Source organism: Strigops habroptila, chromosome 3 (assembly GCF_004027225.2).
Source record: "Strigops habroptila isolate Jane chromosome 3, bStrHab1.2.pri, whole genome shotgun sequence".
Taxonomy (NCBI): Eukaryota; Metazoa; Chordata; class Aves; order Psittaciformes; family Psittacidae; genus Strigops; species Strigops habroptila.
Window position 1 is genome coordinate 51,348,895 of NC_044279.2, and position 12,599 is coordinate 51,361,493.

The following is a 12,599-nucleotide window of genomic DNA, read 5'->3' on the forward strand; positions in this document are numbered from 1 at the left end:
TTCAAGGTGCAGCCTCACCAGTGCTGAGCACAGGGGGATCATCACTGCCCTGGCCCTGCTGGCCACCCTAGTGCTGACACAGGCCAGGATGCTGGTGGCTTCTTGGCTGCCTGGGCACAAGCTGGCTCATGTTCAGCTCTGTCAATCAGCACCCCCAGGTTCTTTTCCTCCGAGCAGCTTTCCAGCCACTCTTCCCCAAGCCTGGAGCATTGCAGGGGGTTGTTGTGGCCCAGTGCAGGACCTGGCACTTTGCCTTGTTAGCCGCTGTCGCTGGCCAGCCAGGCAGCAGGGGCTGAGTGGCAGGGTTGTGCCGCTGTGTCCCTGCTTAACAAGCACAGGGTGCGGGCACGGCCACCCCGATGAGGCCCGATGCGCAGGGCGGCAGAAGCTGTGCAATGGCTTCACTGTGCCTGCAAGTCTCTGCTGATGGCTTGGGTCGTGCGGGGCAAATGGGCCTGTGTCTCCTTGTTACATCTAAACCTTAGACCTTTTAAGTCAGGGAACACAGGCAGCGTGACACACTTCAGTGAAGTAAATACAGTGTTGACAAACAGTGCACTTATGTTAGCAAGGCAACACCTCTGGTACCAATCTGTTAGCTGGCAGTATGTACACGCTGGCCCGTGAAGGAGTAGCCACTCCTGGGTAGTACTCCTCCCGCTGTACAGCTGAGGCAGGGTGGTTTGCAGCTGTTTGAGGAGGCATGAGCAGGCAGCCATACGTGGGCCATGACCTGACAGACACCCCAGGAGATACATCTGCTCTAGGCTCTGTACCTGAAAGACATTTGAATGATACATTTTCCAGTCTTCTCATTCATAGAATCATGGAATGGTTTGGGTTGGAAGGGACCTTAAAGATCATCCAGTTCCAATCCCTCTGCCATGGGCAGGGACGCCTTCCACTAGACCAGGTTGCTCCAAGCCTCGTCCAACGTGGCCTTGAACACTGCCAGGGATGGGACAGCCACAGCTTCTCTGAGCAACCTGTGCCAGTGTCTCAACACCCTCACAGTAAAGAACTTCCTAATATCTAATCTGAATCTACCCTCTTTCAGTTGAAATCCATCCCCCCTTGTCCTATCACTACATGCCCTTGTAACAGGTCCCCTTCCAGATCTCTTGTAGGCCCCCTTTAGGTACTGGAAGGCTGCTCTAAGGTTTCCCTGGAGCCTTCTCTTCTCCAGGCTGAACACACCCAACTCTCTTAGCACGTCTTCATAGGAGAGCAGCTCCAGCCCTCTTATTCTTATGGTACCATAGGTGCTTTCTGTAGAGTTTTACCAGCACTTTCATGGACAGAAGATGTTTTGTGGAGTAATCTGTTTTCTATTTTCTTGTTACATGCTGATAGTTACGCTATCACTTCAGTATCATGGCTACAATAATTAGATTTACTTTTTTTCCACAGCATTCCTTTTGTCTAAAATAAGTAGAAGAGGATATAGGAGGTTGCACTGAGCTTTAGGTATCATTGCCAGCACCACAGCAGGGGTGCAAACACCACATGTAGTGTGAATCCTTCTTCCTTGGCATCATCTCTAAGAGGGGGCTGCCCTCTTAATTTCTAGCTTCCTTGCTCTAATTCTTCACCCAAACAAGCTGGCTTCCAGTGCAGCACGTCTGCACAAGGCCCAGAGAAGTGCCTGCAGACCTGTGTGTTGCTTTCCTAGGGCAAGGTGAATGGCTAAAGAGAGGAGCAAAGGACCACAGAAAGGGGAATTTAGAGAGGAGTTCAGGAATAACTGTGATGTTGGAGGTTGCAGGCACCTAAGTAAACTAGCTGGACTCCCTCAGCTTCCTCTGTTATCGATGAAGGCAGCTACACCCGAAGAACAATCCAGAGAGGGACAGTGGAGAGTTCCTTGGCTAAAATAGAAGTCCAGATTGGTTGAGTGTGAATATTCATCCTCAGGATTTCTGTGAATTATGGGCAGGCATGACTGCCCAGCACCCTGAGCCTTGGCCAAAGCAAGTCACAAAGGTGACATGCAGTCACAGAATGGATTGTGGGTAGTAAGCATACTCTTACTGAGCAGAAGAGAGAGAATTTGAACGTTCTTCTTACAGTAGGGGAAAAACACCCCAACAACAAAACAGAGTGCAACTTCTGCATCTAGCTTGCTTTCTTTCTTTCTCTCTTTCTCTTTCTTTCTTTCTTTCTTTCTTTCTCTTTCTTTCTTTTCTGTCCTTCCTTCCTTCCTTCTTTCCTTCCTTCCTTCCTCTCTTTCTCTCTTTCTCTCTCTCTTTCTTTCTCTCTTTCTCTCTCTTTCTCTCTCTTTCCCTCTTTCTGTCTCTCTCTTTTTCTTTCTTTCTCTCTTGCTTTCTTTTTCTTTCTTTATTTCTTTATTTCTTTCTTTCTCTCCTTCCTTCCTTCCTTCCTTCCTTCCTTCCTTCCTTCCTTCCTTCCTTCCTTCCTTCCTTCCTTCCTTCCTTCCTTCCTTCCTTCCTTCCTTCCTTCCTTCCTTCCTTCCTTCCTTCCTTCCTTCCTTCTTCCTTCCTTCCTTCCTTCCTTCCTTCCTTCCTTCCTTCCTTCCTTCCTTCCTTCCTTCCTTCCTTCCTTCCTTCCTTCCTTCCTTCCTTCCTTCCTTCCTCTCTCTTTCTCTCTTTCTCTCTTTCTTTCTCTCTCTTTCTCTCTTTCTCTCTCTCTTTCTCTCTTTCTCTCTCTCTTTCTCTCTCTCTTTTTCTTTCTTTCTCTCTTGCTTTCTTTTTCTTTCTTTATTTCTTTCTTTATTTCTTTCTTTATTTCTTTTCTTTCTTTCTTTCTCTCTTTCTTTCTCTCCTTCCTTCCTTCCTTCCTGCCTGCCTGCCTTCCTCTCTCTTTCTCTCTTTCTCTCTCTCTTTCTTTCTCTCTGTGTCTCTTTCTCTCTTGCTCTCTCTCGCGTTCTCTCTCTCTCGGTTTCTTTCTTTCTCTCTTGCTTTCTTTTTCCTTATTTCTTTCTTTATTTCTTTATTTCTTTATTTCTTTATTTCTTTCTCTCTTTCTTTCTCTCCTTCCTTCCTTCCTTCTTTCCTTCCTTCCTCTCTTTCTCTCTTTCTTTCTCTCTTTCTCTCTCTCTCTTTCTCTCTCTCTCTCTTTTTCTTTCTTTCTCTCTTGCTTTCATTCTTTCTTTCTTTCTTTCTTTCTTTCTTTCTTTCTTTTTCTTTTCTTTCTTTCTTTCTTTCTCTCCTTCCTTCCTTCCTTCCTTCCTTCCTTCCTTCCTTCCTTCCTTCCTTCCTTCCTTCCTTCCTTCCTTCCTTCCTTCCTTCCTTCCTTCCTTCCTTCCTTCCTTCCTTCCTTCCTTCCTTCCTTCCTTCCTTCCTTCCTTCCTTCCTTCCTTCCTTCCTTCCTTCCTTCCTTCCTTCCTTTCCTTCCTCTCTTTCTCCCTCTCTTTCTCTCTCTCTTTTTCTTTCTTTCTCTCTTGCTTTCTTTTTCTTTCTTTATTTCTCTCTTTCTTTCTCTCTTTCTCTCTTTCTTTCTTTCTCTCTTTCTCTCCTTCCTTCCTTCCTTCCTTCCTCCCTTCCTCCCTTCTTCCCTTCCTTCCTCCCTCCCTCCCTCCCTCTCTCTTTCTCTCTCTCTTTCTCTCTCTCTTTATTTTGCATGCCATGGTTATCCTTTAAATCCTTGTAAAATAAGTAAGCCATGTGAATTCAGGTAGTGGGAAGTACTTTGTCACAGCTAGGTGGCTGCAGTAGGTGCAGCAGCAGTACCAGCTGCTCCACACTGCTTTGGTGCCTGGACTTGACTTTAATGACTATGAAAAGCTCTTTGTAATAGATCAGTTTGCCTAGTTTTCTGTTCTGCATGGATCTTCATCTTCAAGGCAAATGTGAATCTGTCCAAATTCCAGTACAGACAACTAAATGGATACTTTGGTTTTTATAAGAAACCAAACACTTAAAATCATTCTTCAGCATAGTGAAAATTATCCGTCTGCTTGCATCTTTAGATATGCCTTAATTCCTCTTAGAGACGCATGCTTATACCAGTCGTGAGAATATACTCCTGCTGAAGCTGGTTTGGACATTTTCTCATGCTAATAAGTTTATTAAAATACTTGGATTTTCCTGTGTTATGGTCCAGTTGCATTTAGTTGGTGAATGCCAGTGACATCTTACTACTGCATGCTAATAAAAGTGTACAGTACTTTTACAGATCTCCAGTCTTTTGGGTCAATGATAAACTAGTTTAATCAAAAAGTTAGTTGCTATTGAACTGAAGTTGCTGGGGAAGAGTGGAGGAGTATAAAGGTGCACTCTTTCCATGTCCATTAGAGGCCATGCTGGCAGCTAATAGTTGTCTCATGAGATAACATGAACCCGTTGCAAGCGCAGTTTGTTACCTTCCATCATACTTTGCTGTGTTTGCTATGGTTTGTTGCAAACTTCTGGAGCATTGAACTGTCTTTTACTCTTTTTATTTGTACATCCACAGATAAAAATCTTTAAATATAAGTTACATTGGGAAGGGGGGGAGTCCCAATATGCCCATCTGAAATGCAGGAAACACCTGTATGTACCAGCTTACTTAGACCGAGCTGCTGCGTATGTAGAGATTGATAAACATATATAGACAGACACAAGCAGTACATGGTGTTTGGCTATTTTTGTGAGTAGTGAACAGTAATAATTTTCAAGAGTATAGAACTGAACAACTTCACTGAAGTTTATGACTGTAAGGGTCAATTCAAAGGCAGAATTAAGCTCTAAAACTATCGGTGAAATGCTTATGAGTGTTCTAGTTGACAGAGTGATTAACTAGTTCTACTCAAAAGTCACTGGAGGAATTTGCTTCTCATTGTGAGAGCTCATGTTTACAAAAATCCAAAATACTCTTTTTTCTTTTCTTAGCATTCATTAGCCAAGCATGTGAAAGTGCTGGATTGGGTTGCGCAAGAAAAGGTGAAACCTTCTACTGGGAGAATGGCACTGCCTTGGAAGGGGCCTTGTAAGTTCCTTGTGATCATCTAACATGTACTTAAGCAAATGTAGAATTAGTGTCTACAGCACAATGTTATTTCTATCATGATTCTTTTCGCCCCGCCGTGACTTATAACTATGACTTTGAAAATGAACTATCGACCTAACTCCAATAGCATCAATGTAGAGAAGTCCCTGATTTAAGAAGGGGTTTTTGGTAGCTTAGCACACCGAGACAATGTTATTGATCATCCCTGTTTACCTTAATTTATACATGTTTTTCAGTACATAGTATAGACATTTCAGTCTCTTCTCAGATCTTGAGAATTTTTTGTTTCCAGTGTGATCCTCTGCTCGTCTTCCTGAAATACACATTATCTAGGAAATGCACATACATTTTCTAGGGATGAAGGAGAATGAAGTGACAGGTGTGAGGGTATGATCATTTACAGATTGATTAAGCAGCCTCATAAGAAAAATCATATCTGCTTTAGGCCCATCAAATAGCAGTTATAGAATCATAGAATCATAGAATCATAGAATTGTAAGGGTTGGAAAGGACCTTAAGATCATCTAGTTCCAACCCCCCTGCCATGGGCAGGGACACCTTGCCCTAAACCACGTGGCTCAAGGCTCTGTCCAACCTGGCCTTGAACACCGCCAGGGATGGAGCATCCACAACTTCCCTGGGCAACCCATTCCAGTGCTTCACCACCCTCACTGTAAAGAACTTCTTCCTTATATCTAGTCTAAACTTCCCCTGTTTAAGTTTGAACCCATTACCCCTTGTCCTACCACCACAGTCCCTAAGGAAGAGTCCCTCCCCAGCATCCTTGTAGACCCCCTTCAGATACTGGAAGGCTGCTATGAGGTCTCCATGCAGCCTTCTCTTCTCCAGGCTGAACAGCCCCAACTCTCTCAGCCTATCTTCATATGGGAGGTGCTCCAGCCCTCTTACCATCCTCGTGGCCCTCCTCTGGACTCGCTCCAACAGCTCCATGTCCTTTTTATGTTGAGGACACCAGAACTGTACACAGTACTCCAAGTGAGGTCTCACAAGAGCAGAGGAGAGGGGCAGGATCACCTCCTTCGACCTGCTGGTCACGCTTCTTTTGATGCAGCCCAGGATACGGTTGGCTTTCTGGGCTGCAAGCGCACACTGCCGACTCATGTTAAGCTTCTCGTCAACCAACACCCCCAAGTCCTTTTCTGCAGGGCTGCTCTGAATCTCTTCTCTGCCCAGCCTGTAGCAGTGCCTGGGATTGCCCCGACCCAGGTGTAGGACCTTACACTTGGCTTGGTTAAACTTCATAAGGTTGTCATCGGCCCACCTCACAAGCGTGTCAAGGTCCCTCTGGATGGCATCCCTTCCCTCCAGCGTATCAACCGAACCACACAGCTTGGTGTCGTCGGCAAACTTGCTGAGGGCGCACTCAATCCCACTGTCCATGTCGCCGACAAAGATGTTGAACAGGACCGGTCCCAACACCGATCCCTGAGGGACACCACTCGTTACAGGTTTCCAACTGGACATCGAGCCATTTACCACAACTCTTTGCGTGCGGCCATCGAGCCAGTTTTTTATCCACCGAGTGGTCCATCTATCAAATTGATGTCTCTCCAATTTAGAGACAAGGATGTCGTGCGGGACAGTGTCGAACGCTTTGCACAAGTCCAGGTAGATGACGTCAACTGCTCTGCCGCTGTCCATCAGTTCCGTGGCTCCATCATAGAAGCCACCAAATTGGTCAGGCAGGATTTCCCCTTAGTGAAGCCATGTTGGCTGTCACCAACCACCTCATTGTTTTTCATGTGCCTTAGCATGTTTTCCAGGAGAAACTGTTCCAAGATTTTGCCAGGCACAGAGGTGAGACTGACTGGTCTGTAGTTCCCCGGGTCTTCCACCTTCCCCTTCTTGAAAATGGGGGTTATATTACCCTTCTTCCAGTCATCGGGAACTTCACCTGACTGCCAGGATTTTTCGAATATGATGGACAGTGGCTTAGCAACTTCATTCGCCAGCTCCTTCAGGACCCGTGGATGGATTTCATCAGGTCCCATGGACTTGTGCACGTTCAGGTTCTTAAGATGGTCTCGAACCTGATCCTCTCCTACAGTGGGCCTAAGGTCTTCGTTCTCACAGTCCCTGCATTTGCTTTCCAAGACTTGGGTTGTGTGGTCAGAGCATTTGCTGGTGAAGACTGAGGCAAAGAAGTCATTAAGAACCTCAGCCTTCTCCAGATCCATGGTAGCCAGTTCTCCTGATAGCTTCTGGAGAGGGCCTACATTGTCCCTAGTCTGTCTTTTATTTGCTACGTATCTATAGAATCCTTTCCTGTTATCTTTTACATCCCTTGCCAAACTTAATTCTAGCTGGGCCTTAGCTTTCCTAACCTGGTCCCTAGCTTCTCGGGCAATGCTCCTATATTCTTCCCAGGCCGCCTGTCCTTGCTTCCACCTTCTATAAGCTTCTTTTTTCCCTCTAAGTTTCCACAGCAGCTCCTTGTCCATCCATGGAGGTCTCCTGGCCCTCCTGCTGCACTTTCTTCTAGTCGGGATGCAACACTCTTGAGCACGTAGCAGGTGATCCTTGAATACCGACCAGCAGTCTTGGGCCCCCCTGCCCTCTAGGACTGTATCCCATGAAACCTTACTAAGGAGGTTCCTGAAGAGGCCAAAGTCTGCTTTCTTGAAGTCCAGGGCAGTGAGCTTGCTGCACGCTCTTCTCACCGTCCTGAGGATCTCAAACTCAACCATCTCGTGATCACTAGAGCCAAGGCTGCCCTGGAGCGTCACATTTCCAACCAGTCCCTCCCTGTTGGTGAGCACAAGGTCTAGCATGGCTCCTCTCTTCGTCGCCTCCTCTACTGCTTGAAAGAGGAAGTTGTCTTCCACACAATCGAGGAACCTCCTGGATTGCTTCTGCCAGGCCGTACCGTCCCTCCAGCAGATGTCAGGATAGTTGAAGTCCCCCATGAGGACCAGGGCCTGCGAGCGTGAGGCTGCTCCTATCTGTCTGTAGAGCGCTTCATCCACAGAGTCCTCTTGATCAGGCGGCCTGTAACAGATCCCCACCGTAATGTCCCCTGTTTCTGTTTTCCCTTTGATCCTGACCCACAAACACTCTGTTACCTCATCACCCGTCCCCAGACAGAGTTCCATACTCTCTAGCCTATCACTGACATAGATAGCAATGCCCCCTCCCCGTCTGCCTGGCCTGTCTCTTCTAAATAGCCTGTAACCTTCCATTCCGACATTCCAGTCATAGGAGCCATCCCACCATGTTTCTGTGATACCAATGACATCATATTCCCGTAGCCTTGCACACATCTCTAATTCCTCTTGCTTGTTCCCCATACTACGGGCGTTTGTATAGAGGCACCTTAGCCGAGCTCCAAATGAAGCCGACTCAATGGCTGGGGCAGCTGGAACATCTCTACATCACTCCAAGCACTTATTACAGGTGCTGGCAACTGACCAGGAATGTTGGGATGGATCAATGCTCCCCTCCCCCAACACATCTAGTTTAAAGCTTTCCTGACTAGCCTGGCAAGCCTCCTACCAAAACAGCTCTTCCCCTTCTTTGTCAGACCAGCTCCACCAGCCTCCAGTAGATCTGGCCGCCCAAATGGAGCCCCATGTTCTAAATAGCCAAACCCCTGACTATGGCACCACCATTCTAACCATTTATTAACCTGCCAAACGTGCCTAGCTTTTTTAAGGTCCTCCCCCTTGCCCTGGAGAATCGATGAAAAAACTATCTGAGCTCCAGAGCCCCTAACCACCTCTCCCAGGGCTCTGTAGTCCTTCTTAATGTTTTCCAGGCTACTGCTATCTATATCTCTAGCACCCACATGGACCACTAGGAGGGGGTAATAGTCAGCAGGACTTACTAGAGCAGGCAGCCTCTCAGCAACGTCCCTGATTCGAGCCCCCGGCAGGCAACACACCTCCCTCGAGACTGGATCAGCCCGGCAGATGAGCGCCTCTGTGCCTTTCAAAGTAGAGTCCCCTACTACTATGACCCTCCTCTTTTTCCTGGAGGCACCAGTAGCGATCCTCTTTACTGGTGCATCAGCAGGGTGCTCATTAGGTGTGGTGGGTGCTTTCTCACTAGCCCCCTGCAGAACCGCGAAGCGGTTCTGGGTGGGGACATCAGATTTAGGAGGAAGCCCCTTGTCGTTAATTGTCCTCTTCCTCCTTTTTTTGTTCGTTTTTCTCGTGACTAATTCCCAGCTTCCTGGGTTGCTGCCCTCCTTCTTTCCTATATGAGCAGTGCTAGACGTTTGCAGCCCCTGCGCAGTTTGGGCCTGGGGCAAGCAGCCCAGCTTCCTCTCAGCTTCCCTGGCATCTTTTAGCTCTCCAACAGCCTCCCGCAGCTCAGCCACCTGCTGCAGGAGGACCTCCACCAGGGCGCACCGAGCGCAGCCCTGTCCATTGTGCACCCCAGCCTCAAGAGACCAGTCGAGGCACTCTCTACACTCCGAGGTCTGCGCCGCAGCCTCCCCTCTCATCGGCTCTGCCTGGGTGCCTACGCTGGCCACCGCCGGGGCAGAGCTCCCAGAGCGGGCCCTGGTCCTGAGGCGAGCGCTCACCATCCCGCTCGCTGCCCGCTCGCCCTGCCTGCTCGATCTGCCGCGCCACGCCCTGACTAACGCCGGGCAAACACGCCCTGTTTGCCCGCCCTGTTCGCCGCGCTCCCTGGGGTGGGTTTTTCCCCACTGAGGGCTGGTGCCGTCACTCCTGGCGCCGCCCCCTGTGAGTCAGCTGCTCGCGCCAGCTGAGCTGCCGGCTCCTGGGCAAGTCCTGTCGAGGACTTGAGGCTCCCTCGGTCGCTCTTGCCGCTCCGAACTGAGGCTCCGGGACGCTGTGCTTCCCCCCGCTCCGGTGTTAAAGGCGTCCTCTCTGGAGATACTCAGTTCCCCTTGTCTTTCTCTCCAGAGCATTTGTGACTAGCATTTATGATTCTACAGCCTTAAGAAATTCCTGTAAAGTGACCAATACATACATGGTGCTAAAGGTGACAGGCTGTGTCACTGAATTACTTTTTGAGATGCTGTGTGTAAGAACACACATCCTGAATCAGGTCTCACTGATGCCAACTTCACACCCAATAGCCACCTGCACCAAGGTTATCCCTGCTTTACACTGATGCAAATGAAATCAAAACTTATACTCTGCATTTCAAGTGCAGGTCATTATGGCCTTTGTCAATAACTTATTTTGATACAAACAATGCGAAGAGGAATGTAAGAGCCTCATAGACCTGCAGCATGGAAAGTTCCCTTACTGAATTCCTGGGAAGGGGCCATTTGAGATTGGAGGAGGAGGAGGTGTAAGACAGTTTGGGGCTTTTGGCTGCTGTAACTTGGATGTTTCCTCTGGGACTCTGAGGAAAAAAAGGTAACCAAGAATTGTCTTGAATAAATTGCACTTGAGTACAACTACAGATTTTGTTTTGTGTTTATCTAGGCTGAACTAAGCTATTTTCTGTTACCAAAGGCCTTCCCCATGTTGGCAGTTTTCAGAATTCCTTCACTCCCGCTGACTATAATAATATATAATATCCTATTCTATTCTATTCCATTCCATTCTATTCCTCCATTGTCCCTGCTCCTGCCCAGAGAGGTGGTGGATGCGTCACCCCTGGAGACACTCAAGGCCAAGCTGGATGTGGTTCTGGGCAATCTGATCTAGTTGAAGATGTCCCTGCTCATTGCAGGGGGGTTGGACTAGGTGGCCTTTGAAAATCCCTTCCAACCCAAACTGCTCTATGGTTCTATGATTCTATATTCTTTTTCACTGGGTTACAGCTGTCTTACGCAGCCAACACACACCTCATTAGCCCAGGCTCCTAGTAAAATGCTCTTTGAAGACTGCTGCCCATTCTTTTACCTCTTCCTTCAGTCCCAGTTCCTGGAGTTTTCTGATATAACAGGTGCTTTCAAGACACTCAAGTGAAAGTCAGTTGATTACCGTCTGGAAGGCAATCAGAAGCTTACTCTAGCAAATGAATATAAATCAGAACATGAATCCCACTCCTGCTCTGCAGTGGGATAGGAATGCACAGCTGTTACTACATCTCATTTCAGAGAGGCAACAGAAACTTGATATTCAGGTCATCACTAGCAATCAGCCAGGCCTTTAGTGGTTGGGACCACTACGCATAAAATGTATCAGACTGGCATATTTCCTTCTGTCATTTCTGGGAACTGGATTAAGTATGAGGACTGCTGCAACACTTCATCTAAATCCCCCTGCCCTCCTACCTCAAATGGAGAAGATGTCTTACAGAGGTGTAGCCAACAGATAAAACACATCCTGACTTGCACTGCATTCCTCTGATTTTGGTGACTCTGAGTTGTGGAATATGTGATGACACTCCACAGCAGACAAATAAATGTTAACTAAAAAGAAATAGCCCTAAACAATAATTCCGTGCTGCCTCATGTCTCAAAACAAGGAGGTGCTGCTTAGCACTTATGTATTAATGAAATTCTTGGTAGAAGCTGCAATAGCCTAGGTCTTGCACATATTTTGTTATTAAAAACATGACTATAAAAAACCCAGGAAGACAGGCAGTAGCTGTCTTAACAGTGAATAGTGAATAAACTTTTCATTAGAAGTTGTACTTTCAAATGAAGGCATGTGGTTTAACAGTTCAAGTAAGAAACCACAGCATGCTGTAGCTGCAGGAGTTTTTCAGCTTCTCACGTGCAAAGTAAGGACTTTACAGGTAGCTGCATCAGATCACTTAGTGCTACCAATGTTTTGGGATCCCACAACCAGAAGGGGAATAGTAATAAACACTCTTCTTTACAACACACTTCGGGATCCTCAGTTTTACACACTAGCAAAACTTCTGTCCTTCTGCTGACTATGAATTGAAGCTCAGTTAGTCTACAGAGAAGAGTGAGGATCTGCTTCAGTTGCTCCATGCCACACAGGTCTCCATTTAAAAAAAGGTGTTAAGTTGCTCAAATCTGTGAACAGTTGCCCAAGTGGACAGCCACAAAGCAGAACCGAGGATTAATACATATATTTAAATGACCTTTCCAGCTATTTAATGAGACATATACACACAATCTTCTTTTGATAAAGCAAGAAGCAATTCCCATAATTAAAGAAAAACACAGAAGTTGACACAGCTGATTTTAATGTAAGGTAAATGAGAAGAGTCCACAAATCCAGTGAAATGGGCTTGAGGGGCTCAAATTTATTCTCTCATGTGCAGGAGTGCATGTGCATTGAAAGACTGCATTTGAGGACCAATACTGCATAGCAGAAAATGCAGTGTTAGAATTATCTGTTAGAAGGGTCTGAGTTTGTCAGAGAAAGACAGAGGAAGTGAAAAAGAGGAGAAAAAGAGTTGACTTGTCCACACAGTTTATATTGTTAAGTTCCTTCTCATAGTCCTGCTACTGCATGGCTTCAGCTAAAAGCACAAATGGTCATCCACTGTCCCCTTCCTGTTTGTCACATCCATTTAACAGTCAGAGAGTCTTCAAAGGAAAGTGATAGAAAGACCTTGAGATGGAGAATGAAGAGGGTTACATGGAACTTCGTTCCAAAGGAAGGAAGAAAAGCTCCAATGCAGGTGAGCATATAAGCATTTATGATTTACCTTTCAGAATTGTTCTGTAAATAAAAAATATCATATTTGAGTTATCATAAAAAACTACAGCTCTGCCAAAATTTTAG